The sequence below is a fragment of the Coffea arabica genome, chromosome 2c (genome assembly GCF_036785885.1).
Source record: "Coffea arabica cultivar ET-39 chromosome 2c, Coffea Arabica ET-39 HiFi, whole genome shotgun sequence".
In the NCBI taxonomy this organism is placed as follows: Eukaryota; Viridiplantae; Streptophyta; class Magnoliopsida; order Gentianales; family Rubiaceae; genus Coffea; species Coffea arabica.
This window is the reverse complement of record NC_092312.1, coordinates 20,040,658-20,061,947: the sequence shown is the minus strand read 5'-3', so window position 1 is coordinate 20,061,947 and position 21,290 is coordinate 20,040,658. Positions and strand designations below refer to the sequence as shown.

At 33.3% G+C, this 21,290-nt stretch overlaps 1 long non-coding RNA gene across 1 annotated transcript; it reads right to left on the bottom strand.

The window, feature by feature from the left end:
* Window positions 1–7,845: 7,845 nt before the first annotated feature.
* LOC113726702 (uncharacterized) lies at window positions 7,846–9,712 on the bottom strand. Its single transcript, XR_003457611.2, has 3 exons — window positions 9,409–9,712; window positions 9,194–9,244; window positions 7,846–8,272 (listed from the first exon to the last, which is right to left on the bottom strand). It is a non-coding gene; the product is annotated as an uncharacterized lncRNA (long non-coding RNA).
* Between the last annotated feature and the right edge of the window lie 11,578 nt (window positions 9,713–21,290).

Genomic DNA, 21,290 nt, shown 5'->3' with positions numbered 1-21,290 from the left:
AAAATCTGATGCTACTGCACAATTTTTTATTTTTTTTTTTTTATGAATGAAAACTTTAAGGATACCTATTTTATAGGTAGTATATATGACTTTGATTACTATTAACGGATTTAAATATATGTGGCATAATTTTAGAGGTGTTCATAACAATCCAATTATGTTGACTTGCTCAAACGCACCAATCAATAATCAGCCCAAACCCGTCCATTAATTTTGAATGGGCATTCAGTTAAACCAATTAAATTGATGGGTAATGAGTTGATTTGGTTCACCAATTTTTGTTCATTTAAAAATAATTATAAATTTAAATTCAACTTTTAGTGAGTGTTAAGCAATACATTTAAATTTCTTACCAAACTAATAATAATAAAATACGGTCTTTTCTTGTTAATAGCCATGCAAACAAATTTTAAAAATATGTACTCCCTCCCTTTTTTTATAACTGACGTTTAAGAAATTTGCTCTTAAATACTTTTATCTGTCGTTGTATTATTCCCATGCAGCATTAATTATTTTTTCACAATTTTACCCTTTTATCTCTCTTTACCAATATAGGGCTCTTAATTACTACTCCTAGTAATTATTACTTCTCTCTTTGCTTTTGGCCTAGTAAAACAGCACCATTTAATACTCTAGTGAGAGAAAATATGAGTGAATTGGACAATTAATGAGGGTACAAAAGGAAAGTAGTGTATAGATTTAAACAATGAAAAACTTTTCTTAATTGGCGTGTAAAACCTTAAACGTCAGTTATAAAAAAAAGGGAGGGAGTATAATTTTAAATGATGTTTAATTGGATATACCCATACCCATTTATTAAATGAATGTAAATGGTATACCCACCTATTTTGTGAATTCTAAAAGTTGAGAAACTCTTGAGCGGTGGGATGGAAACATGTCTACACGACGCACCAAGTGAAATTAATAAAGTAGGTGAAGCCACTCCAAAGTCCGAAAATACTACATGAATTAATGCTGATATTTAAGGCATGAAAGCTGTAATTGAAGTTCGTGTATTTTATTACGTTTGGAATTCTTGGGAATTATGTACGTAGTAATGTTCTAGTGTGTTCTTTAGGAAAACTATTGCTGATCAACTTCTCTTTTTTTGGAATCTGAAAGTGAATACTCCCTCCCTTTTTTTTATAACTGACGTTTAAGGTTTTACACACCAATTAAGAAAAGTTTTTCATTACTTAAATCTATACACTATTTTCCTTTTGTATCCTCATTAATTATCCAATTCACCCATGTTTTCTCTCACTAGAGTACTAAATGGTGCTGTTTTACTAGGCTAAAAGCAATGCAAACTAACTCCCACCAAACTAAATGTTTCTAAAATGAAGCAATAATTACTAGGAGTAGTAATTAAGAACCCTGTATTGGAAAAGAGAGATAAAAGGGTAAAATTGTGAAAAAATAATTAATATTGTATAGGGATAATAAAACGACAGATAAAAGTACACTAGAGTAAATTTCTTAAACATCAGTTATGTTATACTCCCTCCATTTTTTTATAACTGACGTTTAAGGTTTTGCACACCAATTAAGAAAAGTTTTTCATTGTTTAAATCTATACACTACTTTCCTTTTGTACCCTCATTAATTGTCCAATTCACTCATGTTTTCTCTCACTAGAGTATTGAATGGTGCTGTTTTACTAGGCCAAAAGCAAAGAGAGAAGTAATAATTACTAGGAGTAGTAATTAAGAGCTCTGTATTGGTAAAGAGAGATAAAAGGGTAAAATTGTGAAAAAATAATTAATGCTACATGGGAATAATACAACGACAGATAAAAGTACTTAAGAGCAAATTTTTTAAACGTCAGTTATAAAAAAAGGGAGGGAGTAAAAAAAGGGAGGGAGTATATGATTTTTGCTTTCCTGGTGTTTTACTACACGTTGTGGACCTGTGGCCGGATGGCAAGAAATTATGCAGTTAGAAGATGGCTAGCTTGCACCGCTTTCTATCAAATACTAGGAGAATAAAAGTACACAGCGTTGGCATACCTTTGAAGTAAGTCACTCCTAGAAGAAAAATTGGAATTTGGCTCTCCTCAGAAAGGCCTATAGTTGGATCAGCTTGAAGCTGGTGCTCCTGTGGGTTGATCAAATATAATATACCTCAAGAAATCATGGTCTAAGTAGAGGGGTGTTCAGAAAATGACATGATGAAAGTGCATTGAATTAGATATCAAGACGAACGAATGTGCAAACTAAATTGAACTTGTGTACACAATGATGATTAGGATTCTGCAAAATCTTTTTGATTCTTCCTCAAGTAACATTCAACTTTCAAAACTATGAGTCGCTAAAATTGCAATTGCAGGATGATGCATTGCAACTCATCAATTTACTGTCGATTTACTAAATAATTTTCCACGTATGCTTATAGTATAAGGTTCTGTATTCCAGTGTATGTTGTGTCAATCTCACTTCTAAACAACTAATTCCCCGTGGTACGATGGTGTATGTACTTATTTGCACTATTTTTCTTTTCAATTTTTAACGTGCTATTAATTTATGAGCTTTTATGATTCCAATATTCTTGATTCTTACATTTAAAAAGCATGTCTTTAATTTATTTCTTAGACCCCATGACAAGGGAATATTTTTTAGTCTCTTTGGATATTATTCCTTTAACTTGTATATTTCACTAAAGATAAATAGTTTAAATAGTGGGAAAATGACATGTTTCATTCTTCACATTTCACTAAACTATTTTTTTCGTCTCTCACTTTAAAATGAAACAAATTCGTTCTTAACATTTAAAAACTAAAACTATTACATCCTTGAAATCAACTTTCAATCTGAATCTAACCACCTAACAACCCGAATATAAATTTAGAGGGTGTAATTGATAAATTACTTGGTTAACTCAACTTAATATCTACTTGAAATTTAATGAATTCAAAACAAAAAAATAAAAAATTATAACATAAAAAAAAGATCAACCTTTCCTACATTGTCATTATATACACTGACCTGTCACATTATTTCAATTTAAATTTAAACACTAAATTTTATTTGTATGGTATACATCTACTCGCAAGTGTATATACTAACGATGCATGAAAAGATTTATCCAAAAAAGAAATTATACTATTCCAAGATAAAGAACGGTCTTTTTATGTTATAACTTTTTAATTTTTTTTCTTTTTTGGTTCAATAAATATCATATGAATGTGATAGAGTTAACCAAATGATTTATTAATTCTATCTCCGAAATTTATTACTAAATATTAGATGGTTTGATTCAGATTGAAAGTTGGGTTCAGAGATAAAATAACTTAAATTTTTAAATATCAGGAACGAATTTGCTTTGTTTTAAAAGTGAGGAATGAAAAGAATACTTTTGCAAAACGTGAACGATGAAACATGTCATTTACTCATATTTAATCTAAGGATCAATAATACTTCTTTCACTATCTAACAGTAAATTTTACTTATGCATATGATATTCAAAAGGGACTGTAATATTTCCCTGTAACAAGAAAGATGTAAGATTTACCCATCAGCCCTAGCTTTACAGGATACGTAATTTTACTCCTTAATTGAACTCTTTCATTTTAATCTTTCATCATTATATGTGTAAGGAGCCGCATGAATCTCACACTAAAATTGGACATACAATACCATTAGTTGTAATACATGGAACCTTGGGAGCTCTACTGATTAGAAATGTCTGAGCACACACCAATCATGCGTGAGATAAGTAAATTTATGATCTATGGAATAGAGCTATGTTTTTATTTAAGTCTTTAGACTAAAAGATCCTGATTGCATTACAATTTTTTGAAAGGAAAAACGTTCAAAACGTCCCTCATATTTTACAAAATAACTTTTTCGCTCATCACTTTTAAAAGTATAATTTTACATCCTTTATAAATTTACATTGATCAAATTTGGTCCTTATCTAGGTTTCTGACTAATTTTGATCAGAATCCACCACATGCTTTGCATATGATCATTTTTTATGGACAAAATTATCATATCAAATTTTACATAATCCGATTCATAGTCTCTCACATTTCACAAAATGAATTTTTTCATTATTCACATTTCATAAAATGAATTTTTTTCATCTCTCATTGACTATGTATATGAATAATTTTTATTTTTAAATCCATGTATATATCTATTTAATTTCACTTGAACAGTATGAATACGATGTAATATATCTCTATTTAATTTCACCTAAACAGATTAATTGTAGCTTACAAATAGGGAGGGCCCGCAAAGTGGGCCATACAACCCAGGCACACACAACCCAGGTCCTGGGTTGCTTTTTCTCTCTCTTTCTGAGATCAAATCCAGACCGTCCATCCTGGACCCCCTATCCACCGTCCACGTGTCCGCCCTGAGCATCTTTGTAATATTATAAGACGCGGGGACCATTAAGGGAGCCCACTCAACCCAGTCTACCCAATACAACAGATACTTTGCAATGGGTAGATTCCGATCAAAAATTAGTAAAAAACTTAGATAAAAACCAAAATTGATCAATGTGAATTTGTAAGGGACGTAAAATTACACTTTTAAAAGTGAGGAATGGAAAAAAAAATTTCAAAATGTGAGGGACGTTTTGAACGATTTTTTCCTTTTTAAAATCTTTGTTTCAAAGAATTTATTTTAATGATGTAATATAATTTTAAATTAAAATATAATTAAAAAATGTGTCAGAAGTATATTCCATAAAAAAATTTAATAAAAATTTATCATCCAGATTAGGTATGTCAATGGGTCAGATTTTAGCCAAATCTAATTCAGACCCAATATATTTGAATAGTGTTTGGCTTTAACTTATTTTAAACACAAACCCAAACTCAGTAAGAGAGTCATGGGTCTGAATGGCTTTTAATTTTTATGATTTATATCAAATCCAAAACCATACCAAACCCTACTTAGACTCATGTATATATGATATATATATATATTTATTTATTTAAGTAAGTACGTATGTATATATATCAATAATTTTATAAAATAATATAATATTCTATAACCATTTGATTGAATACAGTAAGATTTCGTGATTGTTTTCTTTTTTTAAACTAATCCTAGTTGTCATTATAATTTTTTCAGGAAAAGGAGATAAAGTGAAAGCAAACAAACGAACAATTGGGTGTGGATGTAATTGAAGTTTTGAAAATGAATAGAAGTAGTTGATAATAATTCTTTTTTTTAAGTTCATAATGTTGTAATCAACTTATTGAATATTAAATTTATTATTTAAAAATAAAAATTAGATGATATTTATATTATTTTTTAACTCTATATACTTTTAATATATTTTTAGATTAGTATGTTTAGAAAAATACTGTGGATATCCATTGGATTTCCAAATCCATGAGGATTTAGGTATGAAGTTACTTTTTCAGACCCACAGGGATCTGAATGTGGATTTAAATTTAACTAAATTTGATGAGTCTAGATCTGAATTAAAAGAACCCAACTCAAACCCTATCCATTGACATGCCAATCCAGACAAGATTTTGTGGCTTCAAATTGCTACTACTATATATTTATGGAGTTTGCTATATTGTATCAAATTTGAAGCCATAAAAATTAATATGCTCTGTTTTTTTTTTTTTTGTTATGATACGTTTGATTGGATTGAGCATTATTTTCCCAATTTTATTTGCTTACATCGTCATTACAATTTCCAATGCACCTTTTTATCTTCCCAATTACTTTTTTATCTTACATACATCACGTCACAAAAAGTGTTACAGTAAAAATATCCCAAATAACTTACAATCCAAACAAATACTTCTATAAGTTATAAGAGTAGTTAGGGGATAACAAGATGTTGCATACTTGCATTAGTTGATCATCGAACCTTTAATCTAGTATACCCAATCCTTGCTTTATAGGATATGTACGCAGTCATAACCTTGTCATAGAATAGTCGTGAATTCGTAAACATAAACTGAGAGGCGTGATTGGAAATATCTTAACCATCCATATATAAATGTGTGTGTGTATAAGTGGATGTAGTCTTGCCAAATTATTCGAGACAATCAAAGTCTTTATGTTCTACCCCAGACCGATGCTCGTCAAAAAACATCAAGGATACATGTACTACGGGCAGACAAGGTAATTGCATATATTCTATAGAAATAGTCATAATGTGTGGAGAGCTCGAGTGGGTTGGTGCAATTAGTGGAAACGTGCAGGTTTCGGTGACATTTTCCCAAGAAAATGTGTTACTACAAAAGGTCAAAAGACAAGATGTATTCGTGGTCACCGAACTTTTATGAAGGTTTGTCCTGCTTGGAATTAGCGATCTACTTATCAGAACTCAGAATTGGTTTTTTCCCGCAATGTCTTGGGTTAGCTCTCTCTCGACGGAGAGCCCCACATCTAATTAAAGTATCCCTAGTCAGGAGCATTTTCCTCTATTTCATTCAACGATATACATATTTTTGTATAGAAATGGTGTATTATTTATCTCTTAAATAAACGTTTGGGTAAAAAATAAATGGACGAAAATGGCCATTGTTTTAGGTTAAGACCAGTTTGAGTGTGCGATGCGTTTACAAAAAAAAAAAAAAATGCTTTCAATTCCTACACTTTTCTATGCAACTAATTATCCACAAAATCTTTAGAAACCATACAAGGAGCATGCTAGTACAAGCCCATTTTTATTTGCTTTTTTTCCTGGAGAGTTTCCACAATGCATCTCGAGCGCTAAAAGATCTGGGCAATTGCCTTTCAGCACCTAACAACCACAACCTAATCATCGACCAATCCATGATCTCAAAGTTCTTTTTTTAAGCATTGTTGATATGTCAGCTCCCTTCTGGTTTTGTACCCGAGGCAGAGTTGGGCTTGCGTGGGGGACAGCAGAGATTCCATTACAAATTGCTTGGCTAGAAGAACTAGAAGAGTATACTATCATCCCACTTATTTTATTCCTTTGCCCATAAAACAAATTTCATTTGCTATACAATAACATTCCACCTGAGGCACCATCTGAACCCCTTGCAATAATATTTCCAGAATTGGCGAAACTCATAAGATTTTTCAACTCTGTCTGGATCTTGCCTAATCCGCTACAAGATTTTCAAGTCATAATGGCTAATATGAACCCCCTTGGCTTTCATACATGGGTTTGGATTCTTTTTTCTTTCGTTCTTTCTCTCTCTCTCTTTTTTTAATATTACACGAATGATGCTGAAATAAAATTAAGCGGAGTAACAGGTGGGTTTGGTTTCTAGTCTCTAGTTTCTTTGTAGGAGCGAATTTCCTCAAACATGTCGAAATTAGGATGTACTAGTTTTTATCATCAGAGCTGAAAACGGTAGCCTCCAGAGCATGGGTCAACCAAACATGCATAATATTGAAATATTAATTTGATTTGTTTGAATAGTGTATTATTTGAAATATTATTTGGAATAATTACTGTAGTACTTTCTGTGATATGATGTATGTGAGATAAAAAGGTGATTGAAAATATAAAAAGATAGGTTGGAAAACGTGTTTATGATGCAAGCTAAATATTATTTGAAATAATTGAATATCCAAACACTCTCATTATTATTATGCACGATACCCAATGCTGCTACGAATTTATTTATGTGCTCATAATATCCATCGAATAAATCTTGTACACACTAACTACCATGATGGTAGAAAATTCATGATATGTGTGCAAAAATTAAATTTTAAATTCAAATTTTGCATGATTATTATTCATCCAATTCTGACAGGATATTTCCAACCAATGCCGGTGAAAGAAAGATTAATTCATATTGAAATCGGACAAAGAAACATACTTGCTATTTTCTTGAAACAAAAGAATGGATGCTTATTAGCAGTAAATTACCGGCAATTAAAGACATGGAAAAGGAGAACTGCATCGTGACCATGACACGACCGCACACTGAAAATTGCATTAACTCTTATTACTACGAGATACAAGCCAGCAGCCAGCAGCCAGCAAAACAGAAATCAACAAGATTTCCTGATTTCCGAAATTGGAAATCCATGAATTAGTAGTATTTTTTTATGTAGTAAAGGCAGCTGAAAGGCCGATTTTCTTTATTTTTGGCTTGGTAACTCATAAGAACAACAGACGTAAATGATAGTAAAACAGTACTACTAGTAAAATCTCCTTTGGCAAACAACCCAAGTGGAAATTGGAACTCCACTTCTACCTTGCTCCTTAGCTTTAACCATTTAGGCATTTACCAATTCCAACGCGCTCCAGATGTTTGTTTCACTATGGATTCAATTCCCACCTAAATTGTGCTTAGCTCGAGCATCATCTGTACAAGAATAAAGAGATCACATAACCAAGCAAATCTCAACTGCGAAAAAAAAAAGAGGATAATTACATTGATTTTATGAAGGATTTTTTTTTAAAATTATTATTATGAATAAATAAAAAAAATTTAGATGAAGGAAGGGTCTTATTTTCAAATCTTTGAATAAATTCTACTTTGCTTTCCAAATTTTTCTGTTAATTCTCAAAATTGAGTACCAAATTACCCAATCTCCTTCCACTAATTGCATTTGCAAGGTACTTTATTCACAAGGTTACGACTGTAACAGCTAAAATGTGTGGATCTAAGCTTAATGAAGGAGAAAGATATTCTAACAACCTTTTTCTGCAGTTCTGCCTCCAACTCTATCCTACCCATAAGTATCTTTTTAATACTTAATTCAGCCATTCATCCTCCAGTGGAGTTGCCACTGGCCAGTGGTAACATTAATATTAAGCTGAAAATGCTACTAGACATAAGACAGAATGACAAAAGGCAGCCTAAAACTGACATCCAAAAATCTGATTCATCATCATCAAACTATCAAAGCATACAAAAGACGAAGATGGAAACAGAACAGACCTAGCAAAAGTGCAATGCCAAAGAGCAATACGTAGGATCAATTTTTCAGTCTTGCTTTTGTACTAGTACTGCGCACTACTAGATATGTCGGCCACAGCCTAATGGATTAGCTTCCATTTCCAGAAATGATGATATTCCTCTCCAGAGAAACAACATGCTAGCCCAAACTTTTGGTGGACTGATCAACATTTAGGAAAGGAGCCAGGGCAAAAGGTAGATCTGTTCTAGATATCCCAATACTTCGACGGGTTTGGAGAAAAATCATAGCTTTAACTGGGGCAGTGAGGTGGGGGTGGCAATTAATCAAGAAAATTTTCTAGTTCAAAAGCAGCAGGAAATTACCTGGACCGCACCTTATCTGGCACTTGATATTACAACGTGCCTCTAGCCTAGCTGAAAGATGAAAATAAACACAAAATCAGCGAATCCAGCGGAAGCCCCCAAAAAAAAAAAAGGGAAAACGAAAAACTAGTAAATCATTTGAAGTCCCGGCCCTTTTCTTATGTAAAGTTATTCAAGGAAATATCCCAGATAAAAAGGAAGAGTGAATAACGTACGGTCAGGATTAACGCAGGCGGTGGTACAAGCATCTTCGCAGTTGACTTGAGCTGAGATGGGAACCTCCAAATCCACCGCTACTATGAAAAGAAGCAGAAGAAATGCAAGGGCTGCTCTCTGCTTCTGCATTTTGGGGGTGAATGTGACTGTAGATTGTAACTGGCTGCAGTGTAACGCGTTTGCGGACAAGGGAATTGCTCTCTTCAGTTTGGTTTCCGATCCTTATAAAGATATCACAGTGGGAAAGCAGGTGGCCACTAGATTAGGATTAGATTTGCTTATGGCCACTTGTCCTGGCAACGGGCAAGCTGGACTGGACTAGTAATCATGGCAAACGCCCGTCAGCTTTGAATACCTGTCTGGTCCGGTCCCTTTGACTGGACGGTTTGACCTCTATCAGTCAATTGAATTTTACAGCACCGAACCTGTACTTGACTAACTCAATTTTTGGAATAGGGGTGTATACCACAATGTTTTTAAAACTCGGACCGTCAATTGAACCGGTAAGGTGAAAGGGTCGAGATTCAATCGATCGGACCAGTTCAATCTCGGTTCAATGAATTTTTTTAAAAATAATTTATATAAATATATATATGCACAAAATAAAACATGCAATGAACTAATTTAAAACTTTATATGATGAAAAGTTCACTATTTTTGAATAATTTGGATTTTCAAAAGGGTTAATCGCACTTTATCCCCTTTAAGTATAGACCGTTTCTCACTTTACCCCCCAACGTTTGTTTTTCCTCAGTCTACCCCAAAAACTAACAGTCAACTCTAATGGACATAAACGAAATATTGAAAAGACAATAATATCCTTATGAAAACATTGAACAACCCAAAATACCCATATACGCTGGTTTATGAAATGCAAGTTTCCAAAATTACCCTGAAATAATTGAGGGAAATTTCCCTCCATCTAGCATGGGACAGAAAAAGAAAAAGAAATTAGGGAACAGAACAGACAAAGGTCCCCTTTTGACTATGTCGGGTCACTTTCTCTTCCTTTTTTTCTTTGTCGGATTACTTTCTCTTCACTGGTGCCCGAAGCCTTAGCAAAACGTCCACTAACAAAATTGAAAATTCTTGTGCAATCTTGAATGAAAAAATGGGTAATCGATGTGGTTGTTAACAGACGGCAGAATTGAATTTGAAGATTATGAGAGGAGATTATGAGAGCTTGGGCAGATCTATGAGGTTCGATTTTGCAATTTTTTCTCGATTTTAGAAATTTCTAATTGTTAATCAATTTTATTGCACAGAAACAATGGTATGGGTTTTTTTAATGACTGCATGGGCTTTAATATGTAGACAATTATTTGTTTGAAATCTGTTAGTGTGGTCCCTTAAAGTTCATAACAAGTCATTGTCGGGTTAGGATGGAAAACGATGGGTTTGTCTTTTTTAATTATTAATTTGTTGGATTTTTTGTTTATTTGGATGGTTATATGTTGGTTGTTAGATAGACAAACTAGGATTTTTTATTTTTGTGGGACAATAAAAGATACTTGCTCTGTATTACCTGTGCATGCACTAAAAACAATTACCTTTGTGTGATTACAGAAGAATGGACTTCAAAACCTATGTTTTAGAGGTTCACTACGGAGGCCATTTTGCCTATGTCCCAAATATACAGTATGTGGGGGGAGAAGTTGCTAATTTTGATGATGTTGACCCTGATTTGATGTCAATTTTTGAGTTAAGAGATGCTTTCAAAGATGCTGGAATATCACATGAAACAGATGTGTACTATAGGGTTAGGAATCTTGACTTTAAGGTTGGTCTTAAACTGTTAAACAGTGACCAAATTGTTATAGAAATGTTTGAGGCAAATAGAACTCAAAACATCATACAACTTTATGTTGGTGAGATCCCTGAAGAATATTTGCATGCTGATAGAACTGTTGCAGAGGATAATATTGAGGTTAATGGTAAACAAAATCTAAATCCTAATGCTGATCAACCCCAAAATGATGAGGCCAAAAGTGATGTTTCAGATGCTTCACAGGAAGGTGATCGGGATGGTTGTAGGGAAATTGAATATGACTCTGACTTTGATTTTTTCCTAGATGGGGATGATTTAAATGATGCATGTGACCCTATAGATGATGTAGAGAGGGATGGTGGTGAAGTAGATTGTCACCTAAAACAGACTGATTATGCTAAGTATGTGGCACTGATTAGTGAAGAATATAATGCATACCTTAACTCCAAAGGTCATGAAAAACTGGTCGATGATGAAGATGTTAGTGATGATGAAATACTTAAACCAGTTTATGATTCAAATGATGAAGGCATGGAGCATGAATTTCCTGAGTTTAACATGGAAAGGGATCTAAAAAATCCTGAATTGACTGTAGGCAGAATTTTTAGCAATATTTATGATTTTAGAGTTGCAGTTAGAATGTATTCAATTTTGAATGGGTTTGAAGTTACCTTCACTAAGAATGACAAAGATAAAGCTGTGGTTATATGTTCAAATAAATGTGGATGGAGAATATATGCTAGTGGCTATAATGGAAGCAAAGTTACACTTCAAGTGAAGTCCATTAAAGGCGTACCTCATAGATGTCCATGGTCTTTCAAGAACAAGAGTGCAAATTCTAGGTGGCTGTCTAGGATGTTTATGGAGGAGATTGCTGACCATCCGGATATGAAAGTAAAAGGGTTCAAGAAGAGCATAAAAAGGAAGTATAACCTGAACTGTACAAACTCTCAAATGTATAGAGTAAGAAAGAAAGCAGAGGAAGCAGTGAAAGGGTCATGTGCAAAGCAGTATGCAAGATTAAGAGACTATTGTGCTACACTTTTACAAAGAAATCCAGGTTCAGTGGCATTTATTGTAACTGAAAAGTCCAATATTTGTAAAAGTCCAATTTTCAAGAGAATGTTTGTGATGTTTACTGCACAAAAAGAAGGTTTTGTAAATGCATGTAGGCCTGTAATAGGACTGGATGCATGTCACCTTAAGGGGATCATGGGAGGACAGCTTATGTCTGCAATTGGTAGGGATGCTAATAACCAGATGTTCCCAATTGCTATGGCACTTGTTGAATCTGAATGCAAAGATAGTTGGGGGTGGTTTTTGGACATCCTTACTGATGCCATTGGCACTTCAATTGAAAGGGGTTGGGTGTTTCTATCAGATAGACAAAAGGTCAGCACCACTACAATCTGATTTACTTTCCTTTATTCCTCACTCACTTCTTTCACTAATTCTATTATTTATGTTTTTATGTCAGGGATTAATTGATTGCATTGAGAATAAGTATCCTGGAGTGGAGCATCGATTATGTGTTAGATACATGTGTGCTAATTTCAAACAGAAATTCAAGGATAAGCACCTAAGAGATTTAATGTGGGGGGCAGCCAGGGCTTATTTACCCTGTCATTATGAAAGCAAAATGAGAGAGTTACATTTAGTAGCCCCAGAAGCACATGCATGGCTTAGTTCCATACTAGCTAACTTATGGGCCAGACACACCTTTTCTCCAAGGACAAAATGTGACCTTTTAAGCAATAATATATGTGAGAGCTTCAATCAATACATTAAGGATGCTAGGGAAGAGCCTATTTTGACTATGTTTGAGGCCATTCGAAAACAGATTATGTGCAGATTTCAAGAAAAAAGAGACTGAATTTAGAAGGTGAAGTCTCATATTTGTCCGAGGATCTGTCAGAAAATTGAAGAGAGGAAAAAACAGGTAGCTCAGTTTGATGCACTTGTGTCTACAAGAGAGGTGTATGAGGTGACTGGTATAGTAGGAACTTTTGCTGTTAATGCAGTTCAAAGGTCTTGCACATGTAATGAGTGGGATATGACAGGAATTCCATGTGTCCATGCATGTGCTGGACTTGTGCAAGACAACAAAGATCCATATGCATATGTTGATAATTGCTATTTAGTAGAAACATATGTAAAGGCATATGCTGGTGTTATTATGCCTATGCCAGACCAAACAAATTGGGTGAATGCTAGCAGTGATACATTACTCCCACCTCGTAGGAAGATAGCTCCAGGCAGGCCTAAGAAAGTTAGAAAAAAGGCTCCATTGGAGGACTTACATGTTGGAAAACTATCTAAAGTAGGGCTGCCAATTCACTGCAGTCATTGTGGTCATACTGACCACAATGCCAGAAGTTGCAAGGTCACTGGTTGTTCATTTGTGAGGCAAAGAAAATCAGTGACTGCACAGGTAACTTCAATCAATAAATGTTGCTTGGCTTTTTTCTATTTACATCTGACTGTCATTTTTTGATGTATTGCAAGATGCAAGGGCCTACTAAACGAGGGAGAGGAGCTGGTAGAGGCCACTCTACAAATGCTGATGCTGATGTTGAGAGAAATACTGATGCTGATATCGTGCAAAATGTTGATGTGACTAAATCTACAACTGCAAGAGGCCCAACTAAAGCTAAAATGAGAGGTAGAGGTAGGGGCAGGGGTAAGGGTAGGGGTTCAGACCATAACAATGGGCCACTATGTGGCATTGGACTTTGGAATGGTCAAGGGATATCAACAAGTAAAACATATATCCCATTTGAGTCTAGCATGGTGAGTTCCTTTTGTATTTGTATGTAACTAATTTAATTTTAGACACTTGCAATGATTAAAAACTACCTTTATTATGCAGATTCCAAGTACTTCAAAGACTGGCCAGCCCCCTCCAACCCAACTGGTAAGCCTACATTTTAAAACTCTGCATGCATGGCCATTTTATACGTGCTCACTTATTGTTTCCTATTGATGATACAGTGGACAAGAACACCTACATCTGGTGCCAATTTGAGTTCAATTACTGTTGTTGCTCCCACCAGCGTACCATGTACAAGTTCAAAAGCAACCACTTCAGTAACAACTAAAAGACCAAGAACCAAGTTGGGTGATGCTAAAACTGGAAGTTCTAAAACCAATTTAGGTGCTACTAAAACTGGAATGGTGAGTTCAAGTCTTTTGGCTATGTTTACATGCTACCACCCCTAGTAGTAGTTTGATGCACTAAGATGCCCCTCATCCATGTAGGTTCAAACCAAGAGTATTAGATTTGGAGATGCTGTGTTTTCTACCCAAGGATCTTCAACTGCTGCAACTGGACGTTCAACAGTTATGCGCACACCTGAATGTGTTTTGATGTGAAATGGTGTTGCTGTTGCTATTTTTGTCATTACTAGTATTTGAAGTTACCTTTGCAGCAATGCTAGAAATGCTGATGTTGTTTTTCTTTTCCCATTATTTGGACATGTTCTAGAATCATGTTTTGGCTGGGTTCTACTAAAATGGCCTTTGTTTGGGTGGCCATGCAGACACATGCTAAGATGTAATCTGATGTGTAAAATACTTTTAACTTAATATAATTTTCTTTCATACATATTTGCTTACAACTATGGTAGATAAAGCAGATTTTTGTTACTTTTTGGTTCTGAAATAGAGTACATATACAAAATGCTAGCAATCAGAAATGTAATGGCTAGTGTTTTTCTCCATGATGAAAATCGAGCAGCTTTGACCATCATGTATTGTTGCTGTAATTGTTGGTTTTCAACTTGTAAGACGCAGACTTCTGTTTTTAAGGCTTCATATCTGCTTTTCAATTTCTCATGCTCATTTGCCAATTTTTCATGCTTCCTTTGCAAGTACATTAGTTTCTCCTTTTGCTCCAGCAATCTAGATTGCAGCACTGCACTTACTTCTTTTGTTTGGCTACATACTTCAGGATCTACCCATTCAAAGTGCCCACATGCGTGTCGGTTCTAAATTAAAAAAATAATTAGTTGTTTAAACTCTTTCTAACTAATTCAGGTATAGAGCAAAATTAAAGACAATATTAACAAATTATTAATGAAAAATTCTTACATTGTAATTTGAGCAGCCGTAAAATCTTCTTTCCGGATTTTCAAGTGTCCAAGACGTGCACAATGGTGCCTCTTTACCACATCTACACATTTTTTGGGGTGATCTTCCAACATCATTTGAAGCACTTTGTGACATTTTATGATACTTTTGGCTGACAAAGAGAAATTTTAGGAACTTTGGAGAGAAATTTTAGAAACTTTGGAACCTTTGAGAATGTATGAGAAAAATTGGGTGCAAAATACCTCCTTTTATAAAACCCAACCAACGGCTAAAACCAACCAACCAACGGCTCTTTGAGGGAAAAGGTAGGCTAAAAGCATCAGACACCATTGAGGGGCATTGTTGTCTGCTAAAACCAACGGCCCTTTTTGTACGGTAAATTCGAAATCTTAAAGTTTTTAACGGTGCAATTGCTGACGGAAGGGGTAAACTGAGGAAAAACAAACGTTGTGGGGTAAAGTGAGAAACGACCTATACTTAAAGGGGATAAAGTGCGATTAACCCTTTTCAAAAATAAATTATTTAAATTATAAGTTAAAACAAATAAATTTCATCTCAATTTCAATTATATCTACCAAAAAAATCTTAAATCCAACCCAAAAATATCAAAATATTTTGAAATTATACAAATTCACGTCTATGAGAATTTGATATTATAAATTTAAATTTTAATTTACGTCTTTGAGATTTAAAAATTGTAATTAAAAAAAAAGTTTGAAGTTCGAAAGAAGTTAAGAGAATTGAAAATAGAAATGCAAACTTGATAAGAAACAAAAAATGAGATAAAAGTGAGTGGTTATGGCATTAAATAATTTGGGTTAAAGAAAAATAATTCTTTTTTAACTTTTTCCAATTTAATGGGCAAAAACAAAATTAAAAGATAGAAGAAAACATCAATAAATTAAAACTAATGAGGTTTGATTAAAAATGGAGTGATAAAAGAAAAGATGAGAGAGAAAAGAAAGAGTTGAAGATTAAAAAGAAAGAGTCATGAGAGGATGAGATTTTGTAGGAAAAATAGAAAAATGAAATATAGATGTTTGTTTTATATAAATAAGTTATCAAAAAAATCAAATAAGATGTGATGGTGCAATGGTTACTACATTGGTCTTCTATTACAAAGGTTTTGAGTTCGAATCTTAATAGAAGCATTTTGCAAAAAGTAAAAAAAAAAAAAAAAGAAAAACTCAAAAACCGGTTCAATCCGGTTCAACACGGTTCACCGGTTTTTCCGGTTTTTACCGGATTTGACCTGTTCTCTGACAAAGTCAACCAGAGCATAGAACCGGACCGGTGCCATGGCCAGTTCGCGGTTCAACCTGTCGAACCGGCCGGTCCGGTCCGATTTTCAAAACATTGGTATACCACTTTAATCAAATCCATCGTTCTAACGTTCAAATTTACTTGATTATTTTAACAAATTTAAAATTTTATTTAAATTTAAATTATTTATTTATCGAATCAAATTTGAATCACTTTTTTATTGAATTTGAATGTTATTAAATATAAAATACTATTCAATCTTGACTTCACTAGTTGGTGAATCAAACTTGAACAAGCTCTTATCAAATAAATTATATTCAATTATTAAATAATTTAGTTCATCTTTCAACTCTATTTTGAAGTTAGTTTTACCGACAAAATTAATCTAAACAACTTCTTAATAGGGGCTAATTTCTACTTTCCAATGTGCCTCGATGCTTCCGGGGAAAGGAATCGATTAAGGTTTCATGCGATTCAGTCTGGTTGTTGTACATTTTATATTACTTAATGTACAATTATTTTGCATTGTTATATTCGCAATAAAAGTAGTGTACAAAAATTAAATATTTGACATATATTCAATACGATATTTTCATGTATTTGCACATCAAAAATTTCAACACGTACAATAATTGAACAGAACTCACAAAACACAACCGCATCAAGTTCTTGTCCATGCTTTTTCACACCATGGTCTAATTGCAAGTGATTACGTGCAGAGAGATAGTAATCTCTTTTTTTTAAATATTAATTACACTTTCATAATTTATTTTATCATATAGTCTAATACATGAAAACTTTATGATAAAAATAATAGTGGAAATGAGATTAACAGAAAAGTAGAGTGCGATTATGATATTCCTAATTTCAAAAAATTTCAAAAAATAATTAATAAAATAATGAAATTAGGAATATTGTAATCTCACTTAAGTGTTTGTTGGATAATGCCACGTAGATAAGCGTACATTGGATAATGCAAATTTCATGAGTGAGTTCATTTTCGCTAGCTAAGTCCAAGATTTCGTGAAGAGTTTTTTGTAGGAAAAAATCATGTTGTAGAAACACCCAAAAAAAAAAGGAGAAGTATTTCGACTTACCCAAATAACCTGAAAGAACTTGAAGAGGAGCATTTTCTAATGTAATTTTGGCATTTTCTTCCTAAAATGAAAAACAAGAACGATGATAATGACATGTTTTTCAACAAACATCAATATTTGTGTGTGTGTGTATATATATATATATTAACACTTGAAAGTACAAAAGTTAATTACAAAAAAGGGGTCTCGGCCCTCCTATCATTTTTTGCAGCTTCTGTTAGCCAAACTGGGAAGTTATTTTCCTATTCTATGTCATTAAGTGGTTTTGTTATAAAATGTGTTAACGTATGATTTCCTACATTAACTGATCTAGGCACAACAAGGAATATGCCAAGCTCAAAACCTTTTGCAAGGCCTGAGTGTGTTTGGATTGGATGATTTGAGAAAAAAATAATCTACTTGCATTATAAATACAAATTTTAATATATTTTTTTATTTTACATATATCACGTCATAAAATGCGTTACAGTAATTATTTTAAATAAACTCATAATATCTTCCAGAATTGTTGCTACGTACCCATCCTATGCATTGATGCTAGTGATGAGGTCAATTGCTGCTTTGCAATTTGAGTTGATCAGGATTTTCCTCCATCCCACCACCCAGGCCATTTGAAGTGCCATTTTGATAACCGCTGGGCCAACGGCTCAGTGGCCATCAGGAAGGGGTTTAAGTCCCTGCTTGGACTGTAGGCGAGGGTTCAAACTTTACCTGCAATGAAAAAAATCTAAGGGTTGTGCCAGAGCACTCTTTTGATTTAATTGGGCCTATATAGCCACTAACCCCCTACTACAGCCTTCTTAGGCTCCCCCTCTCTCCTAGATTAGGATAGAGTAGGTTATACAAATGTATCATTGCTGACAAAAAAAAAAGTGCCATTCTGATAATGACATTAGAATATTCTAATGTAGGAGGTGTTAAATTTTCTTTTCTTAAATGGGAAATTTGACAACATCCACTCAGCAAAAAGAAATCACATAATCACGAATTAAGGCATAGCAACCAAGAACCACGTAGATTATGGTATAACAAATAAAAATACACACAAGGCCTAGATAAATCCTTTTTTTTTGGGTCAAAACCTAGATAAATCATTTGATGAACCACTTTCATGTTTAAGAATAAATTTTACATCGAAAAGCCACGCAAACCTTAGCCTAATACGAGCGTCAAAGTATTCATTGAAACTCGTCCAAGCTGATAAAAGATACAAAACTTCATGAAATTGTCAAAAACATCATAAACTACTGATTTTAAGCAATGCACATAAGATAAAAACTCAAAAAGAAGTATTAAACGATGGACATAATGAGTTACAACTAATAAACAATATTGTCAGACATACCTTTCTAAAACAAGGCAACGGAGTGTTTGGATTACACATTATTTTCACCTTATTCACACACATTAACTTGCTTGCATTATCAACACATTTTTTAATCACCTTTTTTATCTCACATATATCATATCAAAAAAATGCTACAATATTTTTTCATAAAATTGTCTCAAAATAATTTACTGTCCAAACACACGCAAACCTTCCACCCGTTTAGCTTGCTAAAGCTTGTTGGCATTCCGCTGCCGCCGCCGCCACCACCAGGACCCACTTTAGTCCTTCTATCCCTCTCTCCAAAACCCAACTGAAGCAATTGATTTTCTGTTTTCCTTGGAGGGATTCTTTGATATTTTTGGTTAGAGAGATTGGAACCAGAAAGTACATAAAGTAAGGCCTTAATGTTATGAAATAATTTAAAATGTGGATGTTCCTTTGTATTCCCAAGAGGATTAATTCATGATTTATGACTATATTATATATAGAAGTTACAATCCATAAATCTACTCATGTAGTGAAGAAACCGTTTCATAAGTTTTTTCATATTCTTGTAATAGTGGGTGTTTAATAGGATTGATATTCCTTTAATCTTGTAGTACCTATATATAAAGGTACATTGACACCCTTTGGAAGGACTTTTGTATTAGTTGGAATATAAGAAAATCATTCTTCATTCCTCTACTCATTCCCCTAATATTTCAATTCCTATTATAGTATTTCATTTTATTAATTTTACAACACTTAAGAAGTAGTAGTATTTATTCCAAGTACTTTTCAATTCCGTTTTGGTTCACGCTTTAAATGGACGATGGAAATCAAAACTGACGAAACCATTTCACTTATGCAAGGGCAACAATGTGGATCGAAAATACATGATATGCTTTGCTTTGTTGTGGTAGGGAAATGGTTTAAATGTTTGTATTCTGTGAAAATGTAAATAATAGTGCACACATTTGAATTTTTTTTTTTTTTATCACAAGACAGATCTTCATAATTCATTTCCTATATACAAAATCCAGCGCTTACAAATGCTTACCATGTTATCTGCACAGATGAGATCCTGTGAATTCAGGACATGGTCATGTGTATTGTGGGATTTTAGTTTTGAAATTTGGATCCCCAAGGTTATGGCAATGCTATGTTAGAATTCTTAACGTTGTAGGAGCAGTTTTAGAAAAGAATTTCAGTGGCAAACAGATTTTTATCTTCAAAATTGTTCTCCATTTGTCTATGGATCTTACATGAGGTAACTTCATTGCTTACCTTTCACCTCAGTAATAAAATAGGAACATTAAAGTTTGCCCCATTGATGTCCCTCACAATTGATAATTACAATTGTAATACGTACCCTTCTTTCTGGAGATGTTGAGCATCTACTATTTAGGAGAGGATGCGTTAAATTTGTTCAATAGATTTTGAATAGGATTGTTAATGGGCTCGAGCTACCCCGCGAGTCTAATTTGACAGGATGGAGGTTGTATCTGAATATTATGCCTGAATTAAATGTGAGTTGAGCATAGGCTTTATTAGAGTCAAATCCAATTGAGCCCAACTTGTGTATAAGTATAATTATATACATAAAATATATAATAATATTTATAATTTATAATATACATATTACAACATAAAATATTAGTATTAATAATTTATATGTAAATTTATAGTAATTAATAATTATCAAATATACATTATATATAATTATGTATTTATTTATGAGTTTAGGTTGAACCAGGTTTAAACTCGAAACCCTTATAAAAGTATGAGTTGGGCTTTAACCTTCTAATTTAGGCTCGAGTCCAAAAGTCGAAAAACTCTATTTAATTTGTGAGTCAAATTTGGGTTTGTCAAAACTCGGTTTAGAAATTTGGATTGAGAGTCCTAATTTGAATAGCCTCCAAAATGCTACCATACTTACCATAGGTGTTAGCAAAACGTTTATATTTTAAAGACTCAAGTGAAGTAATTTGACTTAATTGAAATGAATATTGTATTCTAAGTATTAAAGTGACTCACTTTGGAATTTAGATACCAAAGTAGAAATCTGGATATAGTTGAAAGATCAACCCTCAAAAGATAGTAGTATTTACAATTGGTAGTGTAGGTTTGGGTTTACCTTCGGTATATATTGCACGTATCCGTCAATCTAAGTACAACATCAATCAGTGTGCTCAAAAAAAAAAAAAAGTCAATCAGTATTACAGAACTTAGGACAACCAGTACTAAATGCTTTTACTTGATGTAAGGTCATAGAGAACCAACATACATGGGGAAAAAAAGCAATTTTCCCAAAAAAAAAAAAGAATTATCATGTTTTTCCTTTTTAAACTTAAT